Source organism: Miniopterus natalensis, chromosome 16 (genome assembly GCF_054644295.1).
Source record: "Miniopterus natalensis isolate mMinNat1 chromosome 16, mMinNat1.hap1, whole genome shotgun sequence".
Classification (NCBI taxonomy): Eukaryota; Metazoa; Chordata; class Mammalia; order Chiroptera; family Miniopteridae; genus Miniopterus; species Miniopterus natalensis.
Genome location: NC_142096.1, coordinates 397438 through 410030, shown reverse-complemented (window position 1 = coordinate 410030; position 12593 = coordinate 397438). Strand labels below are relative to the sequence as shown.

At 45.8% G+C, this 12593-nt stretch overlaps 1 protein-coding gene across 1 annotated transcript in view; it reads right to left on the bottom strand.

Annotated features, from left to right (window-relative positions):
- The window catches only part of MMP16 (matrix metallopeptidase 16), a 213283-nt gene extending 205149 nt beyond the window's left edge, over positions 1–8134 (bottom strand). The window contains exon 1 of the mRNA XM_087825237.1: positions 6192–8134. The gene's annotated coding sequence lies outside the window, so the exon portion shown is untranslated. The remainder of the gene's footprint in view (positions 1–6191) is intronic.
- Positions 8135–12593: the final 4459 nt, after the last annotated feature.

The window sequence follows — 12593 nt, the reverse complement described above, 5'->3', positions numbered from 1 at the left end:
CAGGTGCTTATAAAACTAAACATGCTCTTACCTCACCATCCAGCAATCTCCCTCCTTGGTATTTACCAAAGGAGCTGAAAACTTAGGTCCACAGAAAACCCAGCACACAGACATATAAAGCAGCTTTATTCATAATTCCCAAACCTTGGATGCTACCAGGGTGTGTGTCCTCCGGTAGGCGAGTGGACACATAATGCGGCCCATCCAGATGATGGTTCTTATTCAGCACTAAAAAGAAATGAGCAATCAAGCCACAAAGAGATCAGAAGGAGCCATAAATGCACATTGCTAAGTGGAAGAAGCCTTGCTTCTTCCTGTACAACCAACAGGATGTACAACACCAAGAGTGACCTGTAACATAGTGTAAACTGAAAGGTCTTCGTACTGTATGATTCCAACTCTATGACCTTCTGGAAAAGACACAACTATAGAGACAGTAAGATATCAGTGGTTGTCAGGAGCTGGGGGTCCAGAGGTAGGGGGAGTGCAGAGTATTTTTAGGGCAGTGAAAATACTCTGTAGACACTATACTGATGAACCCATGTCATTACACACTTGCTCAAACCAACAGGATGTACAACACCAAGAGTGACCTGTAACATAGTGTAAACTGTAATAAACTATGGACTCTGAGTTGCTGATATAGGTTCTTTGACTGGCACAAATGTACTATCCATTGGGGGTGTTGATGATGGGAGAGGCTGTGCATGGGGTGGGGGGCAGGGGATGTTTGGAAATCACTTTACCTTCAGCTTAATTTTTGATGTGAAACTCAACCTGCTCTAAAAAAAAAAAAAAAAATCAAATATAAATAAGTAAATAAATAGTGAAAGAAAAACCATAGTCTTCAAGAAAAGGTGAGGGGACGCCTCTCTGTCAGGGATGTATGTGCACTGTTTATTTCCCTTCTCTAAGGCAGCAGGGCCACATGCCACAGACACGATCAAACCAAGCAACAAATGGAAGACTGCCACTGCTGAGATGAGGAAACGGGTGTGAGGTGCCGGCTGGTGCTGGGTGTGTGTCCCTCCTTCCCCTGCTGGCTCAGACACCAGCCAGGTGCTGGCAGGGAGGCTGCATTCTCACCCTTCCTGAATCTTAGAGCCTTAATAAGCAACAAAACCAACCTACAGCAAGCAAATCAGAGGAGGTGTGGAATTCATTTTACATTGGATATTGGCTGAATATTAAAATTAATAGTCTAAAGGCTCAGAATAGTTTTATCAAGACTTACCTAAAACTTAAGAGAATCATTTGCTTATTAAATTCTTAAATCTCAGAGCCTATGAAAGCAATAGAGCCTTGTTATGTATTTCAGCAAACACTCAAAGAACTGAACACCAAGTAGGGTTGAATTTTTTTAAGACATTGACACAATACTTAAACAGCATGAAGTTGCCTTGGATTTCAGACTCCAGGCTATACTTTATGAGACAGAGCAGGAATCTGCAGAGCTGAGCCACTTGCTGACCATGTAACATAAACTGGACACTCGTTACTGAGGCACCATTCAGGGTGCTTCACTTGGATTAATCCATTTAGTCCTCAAAGGACCTGGTGAGACGGGACCAAAGAGATGAGGGAACATACAGACAGAATAAGCACCATGCTCAAGACCACACAGCTGATAGGATACAGAATTGGGGCCAAGTAGCCCTCTGCTGGAGCCTGTGCTCTTGACCACTTTGCTGGTGCGTTTTAAACTGTTAAGTATAACCCACTGTAAGAACTATCTTTTACTGTGACCTTATTAAAATATACGTGTGTGTGTGTTTGAAACCAGGGATATTTTCTACTGCATTTTATTGTTTAAAACTGCCAGTCACTCCCCACCAAAATGACTTCAGGATCCACTGAGATTAATGAGCAGAAGTTTGAAAAACAGGCCCCTTGTTTCCTCTTAGGGTCAGAGGAATTTTGTGAGGGTGAAATAGCACAATCCCTGGCACACACTGTGTGCTCGGGACAGAGAGGGGGTTACTGTCAGTCTTATAAACAGACTAATTACAGGAGGGAGGCAGGGACACGGAGGGGGAAACCCTAACTAGGACATGGTCGAATTTCTTGCCAGTTAGCAGTAACACTGGGAATTCCCCAGTATTTTTAACTTGTACTATAGTGGAAATCTGCATTCAGGAAGAGAGCCGGCTTGTGACTCATCTGGTTTCCCTTCTCTACTAGAAAGGACAGTTTATAGGCTGTGCCTCTCTGCTGGGACCCTCCTAACTTCCTCCGCCACCTGCAGAGGACCCTTGGAGTGACACTGGGTCCACCAGTATAGCCCAGATAATCTCCCTGGTTTGAGATCCTTGATTTAACTGTACCTGCAAAGTCCCCTTTGCCATATAAGGTTGTATGCAGAGGTTCCAGGGCTTAGGACATGGACCTTCAGAGGGGAAAAGGGCAACTGTTCTGCCCACCCCAGAAGACAAACCACACAACCGTGCAAAGATAGAACACAGCAGCGGCACATAACGTTCTTGAGCATTTGCTGCATGGCAGGCACTGTGCTGAGTGCTCTGCTCACCTGGACTTGTTTCTTTGCTGAGAACCAAGGCTCTGGAAGGTAATGAGCTGCACAAAGTCACCCAGATAGTCAACCTCAGGCCTGCCTGACTGCAAGGTCATGCTCTCAAGCACTTCCCCACATAATTCAGCACTAGTGTGTGAATTCAGTGGTTGGCAGCTTCTCCCCATCACACACTCATTTTACTCTCTTCCCCCAGGGATCTTACTTTGAAAAATTTTTTATGTGAATTTTTTTTCATTAATGAATGGCACATTTCTAACTGTAATGTCTGAGAGCTCTGAGTAACCCCTTTGCCTCTTTGGGGATTTATATCGCTGTAGCCAAAATGATGCAACTTAATATTTTATGTAATGTATTTTGGCATCGTTTTTGGAATACTGAAAACAGGAGCTCAAATAACCCAGTTCATAGACACCTAGGAGTTCAGAGAAGAATGAATCAGTGAGGCACAGTCAGGAGAAAGGGGTCTGACCTCAGTCTCAAAGACACAGCGATTCTGGACAGACCAGAGAACGAGGAGTGTGAATGACACATTGGAGGTGGGGATGGGTTCACGCAGGGGTGAGAACTGGAAAAGATGACGGAGACCAGGTAAAGCACTGAGGCTTTGAAACACAGGTACACAGGTTAAATTAACCATTCAGGCTTGGGGAGGGTCATCAGCTAGAACAAGGAAAGGAGAAGTGAGAGCGTGACCTTGTAACTCACCTTCTGGGAGGGAAACAGCATGGAGACCAGCCTCACTATATCCCCTTTGATTTTTCTAAATTGTATACAATGCACACCTTTGAGTGAATATAAGAGGTCGATACATGCATGTAATGTATAATATATAAATTATATGCATGATATATAGATGCATTCATGTAATATGTGCATGTAATCTATATATGCCTGAGATATATAGATACACACATGTAAAATATAGGTACACATGTAACATACTACCTACACGTGTAATATACAGATATAGATAACATTATAAATAACTACAATATACAGGTGCATGTGTGTAAAATATAGATACGTGCATGTAATATACCAATAATGGATAGGTACATGTGTGTAACATAGATGCATACATGTGGCATATATTACGCACATGTAATGAGCAGATCCATCCATGTACATAAGACTATCTTTACTGACCCCAAAGACCATACAGTAAACTAGGCATCTTCTCTGGGCACAGGTAGGAGCCAGGATAAAATCCCTCCACTCTGCCCACCCTCCAAGTAAAGCTACTTTGGCAATTTTCTCATTGTCTTAAAAAATGGCTCCTTTGGTCTCTGTGAACCTACTCCATGCTAAGCATCAAAGGCTTAGTGTGGAAGCTTCATATTCTTCTTATACGTCTGCCCATCACGGGTGAGAACCTACTACAGAACTGAGAAGTCTCACAGAGCCTGTCATTCACCCCGGGGCCGGGGATCCACCCGAGTAGCAGGCCCGCCCTGCCCAGGGCCCTGGCTCACACCACGCCTGCCCGTAGCCCTCATCCCCACCCCAGGCTCCACAGCATCACCAGGGGATGGGCAGCTGTATTTATCTTTTCAAATTAGCATGCAATTCCTCGGGAATTTTTACCTCTTGGATCAACAAGCATCCTATTGTTACCCAGCTGTTTTGTTTTTAGGGCCTGGCTAATGAAACCAGTCCATCGGTGCTTTTGTGGTCAGATGACCCTCTGTGCTTTCCGAGCAGTAACATAGGCTCTGTCTGTAGGATGGGGAAGCTTGGCAGTCAAAGCAAGCACCCCATAGACCTAGCAGCCAGTCTGTCGTACTGTGTTACTGCTGGGAAGGGAGACAGGCCAAAGGGGGCTCTGGGATTCTTCCCTGCTGCGACATTTAGGGAGAGAGAACTGCATCAGAAAATGACTCCTTGATCAGCTTGTGACTCAACTGCCTTCAAAGCCGCAGTGTTCAGCTGTTAAGAGTTTAGATGTCAGACACGAGGTTACATAAACAAGTGCAAGTTACAGCAGGCACAGGAGGAAAATAGACCAAAACCCACTGCACAGCCAGATCCAAAAAGCCAGTTGGGCTACTCTCTGCACATCTGCCAATTCTGATGTGTGAGATAACATGCTGCATTGTGTGAATGAAAGTGTTACATCCCATGACCTGACCCGCCTGTCTCATGTTAGTCAGTGCAGAGACATTCCTCGCAGAAGAGTAATTTTTAAAAGTACACCAACAGGAAACCATCTAAGGGAGGAAAGATTGCTAAGCCTCTCTTGGAACTCCTGGGAGGCAGGGAATGCGCTATGTTTCCCTTTGTGTGCCGCACAGCGTTCACCCTTGAATGACACGAAACCAGAGTAAAGGAAACCTTAGAGCCAGCCATGATTCAGAACACACATTAGGGAATACGTCATGTGCATGAAGCCCTTCCAGGTGCACCATCTCATTCACTCCTACCGTGACCCTCATGAAGGAGGAGAGAGGGTTCCAGCAAAGGTAGGCACCGAGGGCACTAAAACGGAGGCGGTAACCAAGCATGATCCTCCTAACACATTTTACATGAGTGCCTAAGGCCCAGCAAACATTGTGGAGGTTTCTAGAGCCTCTGCCCACCTGCCCACAAATTACAGATAAGATACTGTAAACTCATAGTATGGTACCTACTCTTAAAACATTCACCCCCGGGGTGACCCACCAGTGGTCCTGAAAGACACCTTCCCATGCTGGGACTCTGGAGCCCTCTCTAAAATGTGCCACAAGTCTCTGGGAGCAGCTGCGCTCCCATCTGTAAACTGACAGCGGTCCTCCCTGTGACCTGCACCTTCACATAACCTCTTCCCATGGTGTTTCCCAGGCATTTTTCACTCCGCAGAATAACTGTGAGTCTGTTCCTCAGTCCCTGCCTCTATAGTCACCTCCACTCTTTTTAAAAAATATGTATTTTTATTGATTTTAGAGAGGAAAGGAGAGAAATAGAAACATTGATGCTTCAACATCAACATCAATCCACGGCCTCCTGCACGCCCCCTACTGTGCACATGCCCTGAATGGGAATTGAACTGGGGACCTCTTGATGCATGGGACAACTCTCAACCACTGAGCCACACCCGCCAGGGCAGTCACCTCCACTCTGCAGTGTGAACATCACAGAATCTCTTCACAGTGTTTCTACCCAATACCTGCGTCATACACATACATACATGCATCTTAATGACCAGGTAGGTGCCTCAGGCATTTAGTTAGGTTTATGCACCACTTGAGTTCATCGCCACATCACAAAGCAAATATGAAGAAAGCTTCAAGTGTGTGCTACTTGGCTGCACTTTTACATGCATGGGATCCATTTTCACTACAACTCTGGGAGACAGTTTCAGATTCATGAGCAAGGCCTCTGTTTGCTCCCAGTCCTCCCACCTCTACTTGAGGCTAGTACTCTGCTCAGCTTCCCCACTGCTAAAATGGGAGTTGTGGAGAAAGAACCTTTACCACCATCCCCCATTCCAGATATCTCATCCTAGGAGGAGAGTCCTTTCCTTGGAATAACATACCTGCCTGCCCGCACACCGGCCTGCCCACACACCGGCCCTCTCCACACCTGCCTGCCCTGCACACCGGCCCTTTCCACACCGGCCCGCCTGCACACCAGCCCTCTCCACACTAGCCTGCACCCCATCCTACAGAAGAGGGCGTCTTACCGGACTCGTAAGTCTGGGGACACGGTGGCTGGTCCTTTTCTGTTTCCTTTCTCTTTGGAGCTTCCTGCCTCTGAGAACATGGGCCACTCCTCCACGTAGCACACAGCGGGCGGCCTTCGTGGGGCAGGCTGGGCTGTCCTGTCCTTCCTGCATTAGGTGGGTACAGGATTAGTAAGCCCACTTGCCAACAGCTCTAAATCAGGTTCTCCATATTTCAGGACAAAGTTCGCACTTTAGGGTCCATCCCCACTGCTCTTTTGCTTACTTCTCAGTTGGTTCTGAGCTTTGGGTAAAGAATACTACTTATTAATCCCATCCTATCTCAATAGGAATAATCACAGTTACAACACAAGGTTGTCTTAATAATATTGCATTTGGTAGGGTGTTAAACACTTTCATCTACGAGGAGTTAGTATTTCCATTTCATAGTCAATTTTTAAGGAGATTCATTTAATCACTTAACCAGATGACAGTTTTGACTAAATCTACTAAGAGGAACTTAGGTTAATATCTAATTATGCTTGAAATAAAGTATCTCCCATCCAATGTTGTCAGTTGTACATGGTTTATTTTTAAATATTTAATAAAATGTTAATTTTCTAAATAGGTGAAAGAAAATACTACTACACTGGTTATAGTCTAGAGTTTAGAAAATTATTAGAATATTGGCTGCAAAGATTTTTAAAAATCCGGTACTTTTTTCATAACTTTACCTCCGTGAACTACAATGACTTTTAAACGTGAACTTGTAACTTTGAAAAAACTAAAACTTGAAATGAGCAGGCCCAGTAATTCTGCATGCTTTTAGCCTAAGGACAGCAGTCTTCTGCTGGCTGCAGCAACATCCTTCTGTGGCCTCCAGTGACAGCAAGTGGATTATCACACTGTCCTGGGTACTGCTAACCAAAACAGGAATGGCCCTCATCTTCATGGAGGTCACATTTGAACTGAAGCAGGGCCACGTAGTTCTTGATTTGTAAATCACTTTTCAGTATCTCATAAGCCAGCCTTGACAATCTTCCTACAAAGTTGACAGTTCTCACTCAAACTGAAATTGGCAAGGCCCCAAGTACTTTGAGAAAGGAAATTAATGTTTATTGTGTATAACTTTATACACATAATTCTGTTTAATTCTCATAATAGCCTTAAGCAGGTATTCTTTTGCTATTTAATAGATGAAGGAAGTGAGTAAGGCTCATCGAGATTCCGTAATACCAACAAGGTGATGCATTTTTGTTCCTGAGGGAGGAGACTTCTAACTCATGTGATCTTGATTCCAAAGCTAGAATGCGTCAGTTAATATCAATATAGCTCACGTCAAAGTTATTATAATGAGGAAGATTTTAAGTGATAAAAATGATGTATGTAAAAACTTTAGTAAACTAGTAAACTGTTACTAGAGACACATCAGTACTTGGATTGCTAGACTGAACTTCTTTAAAAGATACCCTTGCTCACATGTAAAATAATCCTTCATATAACAGTGTTGAGCTGTAACATAATTCACAGTCCCTCTCTCAGAAGTCTCACTTCGTGAGAGCAAGTTGAACAGATTCAAGATGCAGCAATAGGACTTCCTTGGTTCAGATCCTGGCTCTGCCCCATACTAGCTGTGGGAACTCACACAAGGAATTAAATCTCTGTGCCTCAGTGTCTGCACCTGCAAGATGAGAAAGGGCAGCATCTAGAGCATCATGTGTGGGTATTAAGTGGCCGAGATGCAGATATGAGGGCTCCTGGCTGGGCAATAACTGCTCCACAGCCCTGTCACTGTCCTCCAGCCGGAGACCACCAGGGCCACGTCCGCCGTCTAGAGAGCTGGTTTCCTGACTCGCCTCCAGGAGAAAGGTGCACTGTGGGGGAGCACGGGCCTCTCAGTAAGAGAGGATAGTAGGCCTGGCGGGGCGGGACTCAGCGTTGAGCATTGACCGAGGATCCAGGAGATCAAGGTTTGATTCCCGGTCAGGGCATACGCCCGGGGTTGTGAGCCCGACCCCCAGTTGGGGGCATGCGGGAAGCAGCCGATCAATGACTTTCTCTCATCATTGATGTTTCTCTCTCTCTCTTCCTGAAATGAAGACATATTTTTTTTAAAAGGGGGGGATATTAGGAAAAACTGAGGACAGGTTTAGGGCTTGCCTTAGGTATTTTTGGAGTATCTGAGGAAACAAGGATTTTCCCTGCATTGGATGCTATCTGGAAGCAGGGGTAATTCTCTGATTGGTATCTTAATAAATCTTATCTGGGCACTGAGAGGAGTGAAATCGAGCTCAAGCTGTAGCTGGTCAAGAAGCAGTCAGTTCTCACCGCCAGCGGGGAAGGGCAATATTTGCTCACTTTTCGGTTTGGACATGATCGTGAAGTGGTCTTATTTTTTTCTTGCTCGTCTGCAGTCACAAACTGGTCTTGTCTGAGGCTGGTTTACATTCAACAGGACTTGGTGGGTTCACCCTGAGTGGCGCCAGCCAGTTCCCAGCCAAGAGGGGCTGTGTTCCTCTTTCTCAAACTAGATAAGCGTGTTTTGCTCAAAGGGCAGGGCTGGCCAGGAAAATAGCAACTAGGGTTTTTATTATTTACATATCTTGACAGCTTTGTGGTTTATAAAGGCCTTTTATAGTCATTGCATATCTTGAACCACTCAGAACAATCCTAGGAGGTAAGCAGGCCATAGGCCCCATTCATAATGTACTCCACATGAGCAGCACTCCCAGTGTGAACAGCGCCCCCTGGAGTTGTCCAACAAGGCTGCCGCGGCAGGGCAGGCACTGCCATTTCTTTTTACAATTTTGAAGACTGAGCTGAAGATGCTTCCTGAGTGGTCCTTGTTTCCCAACTAACCTTCTAGTGCTCTCTGGCCCCTGTCCAGCTGCTGACGTGGGAGCCCTGATTCAGTCATAAGTTTCCATGCCGTCTGCCCTCTTATGACCTGGACTGCTCTGCCTCTTCCACAGCGCTGTCTGTGCCTGCCCCAAACAGGATGCTACAAAGCGTACTGAACTTACCTCTTTCACAGGGCCACTTTTTAAAGCAGAAAAAAAATGTATGTGTGTTCTGCTTTAAAAATCCATAAACCTTAGTACATACATCTAGCTCAAAATATTCTGCTAAATTCAGGGGCTTAAAGTTTTAAAAGGGGACTAGTAACATAGCTTTCCACACTCTCAAAAACCTGCCAAAGAAAATGTCAAAGGAAAATGGAATTTCCCATGAGATATCTATTAATAATATTTTGTCCAGCACTGTCTATTTGTAGCTGGGAAATTCCCTCTGGCTACTAATTTTCTCTCCTGAGGCATTATATGAAGTGAAACCAAGTGTAATGCCCTACTGGTAATTGCAAGCAATTCCCAGAAAGAATATGGGCTTTGATTCGAATAGTTTGGTTCAGGAATCCTGTCTCTGTCATCTACTGTGACTTTAGGCAATCTACTTGGTGTCTCTCTCTTTCATTTTGTACCACGCATGCTCCTCTCCTCTAGTATCTGAGAGCACCCTGGACTTCCGTCAGAGCACATTCGACTGTAATTGTATGTTCAGGTTTCTCTCTCCCTTAGAACACCAAAAGCAGGGATCTAGTGTTATGGCACATAAAATATTTGTTAAGTTTATCTGTTGCCTTAGGGGAGCTGGACTGGAGATCTGGAGAATCAGGAAGGCTTACCGGTCATTTTCATGTTGTTATAATTCTTGAATGTTTTACCATGCCTATTTGGTACATGAATTTCTATTTAATTAAAAAACATATTTTTATAAAAAGGAGAAAAAAAGAAAATGTTACATATAAATAAGCTATAAATATTTGGTAATGAAATAGTAGGCACTTAATACTGTCCAGCTTCCTTTTTTTAAAGCATGGGATCAAAGTGGGTGATTTTCAGGCAAATTGTTTTCTCTCTCTCCTTCTACATAATAAACCATATGTACAATTTGAAGGCTAAAGTGTAACTTCATCTGAATGTAATTTTTCTCTTCTTATGAAAAAGTGGTAGCCAGGTGTCTCAGATCCAGAACATCCCACGGTGAGGTTACATGGAGGGCAGTAAAGGGGGAAGACTCCCCTTTCGCTTCACTCTAGTCAGCTCATCAGAGCTTTGAAGACACAACACACGTTACCTTCTTGTCTGTGTACAGATCTATCTGGGCACCTGCCTCCTGGGACAGGAGGCCCAGAGGGTGAGGCATGATGCAGCTAACCCCGAGTCCCTAGGCCTAATGCCATCAAATACCACCAGAACCCCTACCCTACCCACCCCACTCTGAGCTCCTAGCAAGTTTCCCTGCTTAGGATACTTCCAAAGACTTCAGCTGCTGATCATCATGCCCTGAATGACCGTGTCTGTTTGGACACAGGGGAATACTGACGAAGTAAAGTGGATTCTCAGGAGGGCCACCAAATCTGAAAACCAACTGGAAGTAAATGAAGATGCCAAAGACTTAAGATGACACATCTGTCTTCAAAGTATTCACCTTTCAAATCCCTGGTACCTCCTTAAGGTGGTAACTCCTTTTGTTTGTTGAAAGAACCACAAAGTTTAAATTGTCTAGATACAAGAATTAGACTCATCCAATGTAACACAAACAGGTAATATTAAGAACAAAAGGACTTCCTAAAACTTAGAGAATTTTAACACTAGAAATCTCTAACCAATGGAAACAGCCGGCTCAAAATGCAGCGAATCCCCTATTGCCCTGACCCTTTGTCAGGTGTTCCAGTATTAAGTCTGAGAGTGTGCTGAGTGTCTACACCTTTTGTTTTACTTTTCAGCACTTTTCACAGAAAGTTATTAGTTTAACCTTCTTGGAAACTTTTTTTAGATCCTTGCCCGAGGATTTACTTATTGATTTTAGAGAGAGGGGAAGAGAGGGAAAGACACAGAGAGACACAGAGACACGGAGGGAGGGAAATATCGATGAGAGCGGGAACATCCATTGGCTGCCTTCCTTAACTTCCCCACCCGGGAGCTGAACCCACCCACAACCCAGGTACGTGTCCTGACTGGGAATTGATGCTCCAAATGAGCCACAGCAGTTGGGACTTGGGAATTTTTTGAAATAATTTCACTGTTTTATAAATGCTAAAGGATAAAGATGTAACTTTAGACTGAAAAATGTTTGAGAAAAGTGTTCTGAATCTTGACTTTAATATTATATTTATTAATAATTCTAGTGTGAGGAATACTTTTTCCCATTGACGTGAAGAATTTAATTACCAGGAAAAGCATCATTTTACCAATCAGTTTTAAAATGGCATCATGTTTAATATCAGGACTGGATGTAATCAGAATGGCTGAGAAACGTTACTGTGTTCGTTCACTGCAAAAATGGGCACTTCTCTGGCTCTTCATAACAACAGGCTCCAAAGTGTCATCAAATATATCGGGTATTTCTGAGATTGCTTTTTGGGGACAAAGTATCAAATGGACCCCAAATGTTAGTTTTCCCATGCAGGATATTCATTATTATGTAATTAGACAGACTTCTGCAGTGTTTGTTTTTAAAACTTATTAGGTGCTTTTAGACTAAAAATACAAAAATTAGAATGTGAGGTGTTCTAAATTCTTGGACTTGGACTTTTTAAGTGGTTTCTTTTTCCGTCTTGTTTTTCATTGAAGAGAGTTCGAAGTACTATTTCCTAAGACAGTACATGGGACAACAAATCTTGATGGCACACAACTTTCGACAGGTGAGCCCATGCTCTCCTAACAGGCCTGATCCCCACTCTCAGTCGGCCGGGGCAGCTCCGCGCCGTCCTCTCCAAGCTCGTCTCCAGCCGGCTAATTAGGGCAGTAACTGAAGCACAGGACGGCGCCGGCGCAGGCACTGAAACTGGGCGAAGGCGCAGCTCGGGGAGGGGGGCTGGGGCTGCGGGGCCTGAAGGCGGCTCCCGCCCGCCCCACGTGGCCCCACGTGGCCCCACGTGGCCCCACGTGCCCCTCACGTGCCCCTCACGTGCCCCTCACGTGGGCTCAGTGCCCCTCACGCGGCCCCCACGTGGGCTCAGTGCCCCTCACGCGGCCCCCCGCGGCGGCTCCGCGCCGACTCCCTCGCTCCCGCGCGCATCCCGCGCATGTTCCTCGCTCCCTCTCCCCGGGCGGAAGGCGTCCGCGGGTGCGGTGCGGGAGCGCTTCTCCTTCGCCCCAGCTCCCGCAGGGCAGGCCGACCGCTCCAACTCCGAGGCTGAGTCGCGCCCTCGCCCGGAGGGGTCGCGTGCGGCGCGGCCCGGGGTCCGACACTCCCGAGGTCCCGACCCCTGGGCCCGCGCTCCCCGGCGAAGGTCCTCCCGGGGCCGCCGTGCGGTCGCTCCTCCCCGCGCCTCAGCCCCGGCGGGGCGGCGCCGCCTGAAAGGGGGGGTCACCCACGCGGGGGGGGGCGGCAGCCCCCGAGCGCCCGCGGACACGGTGC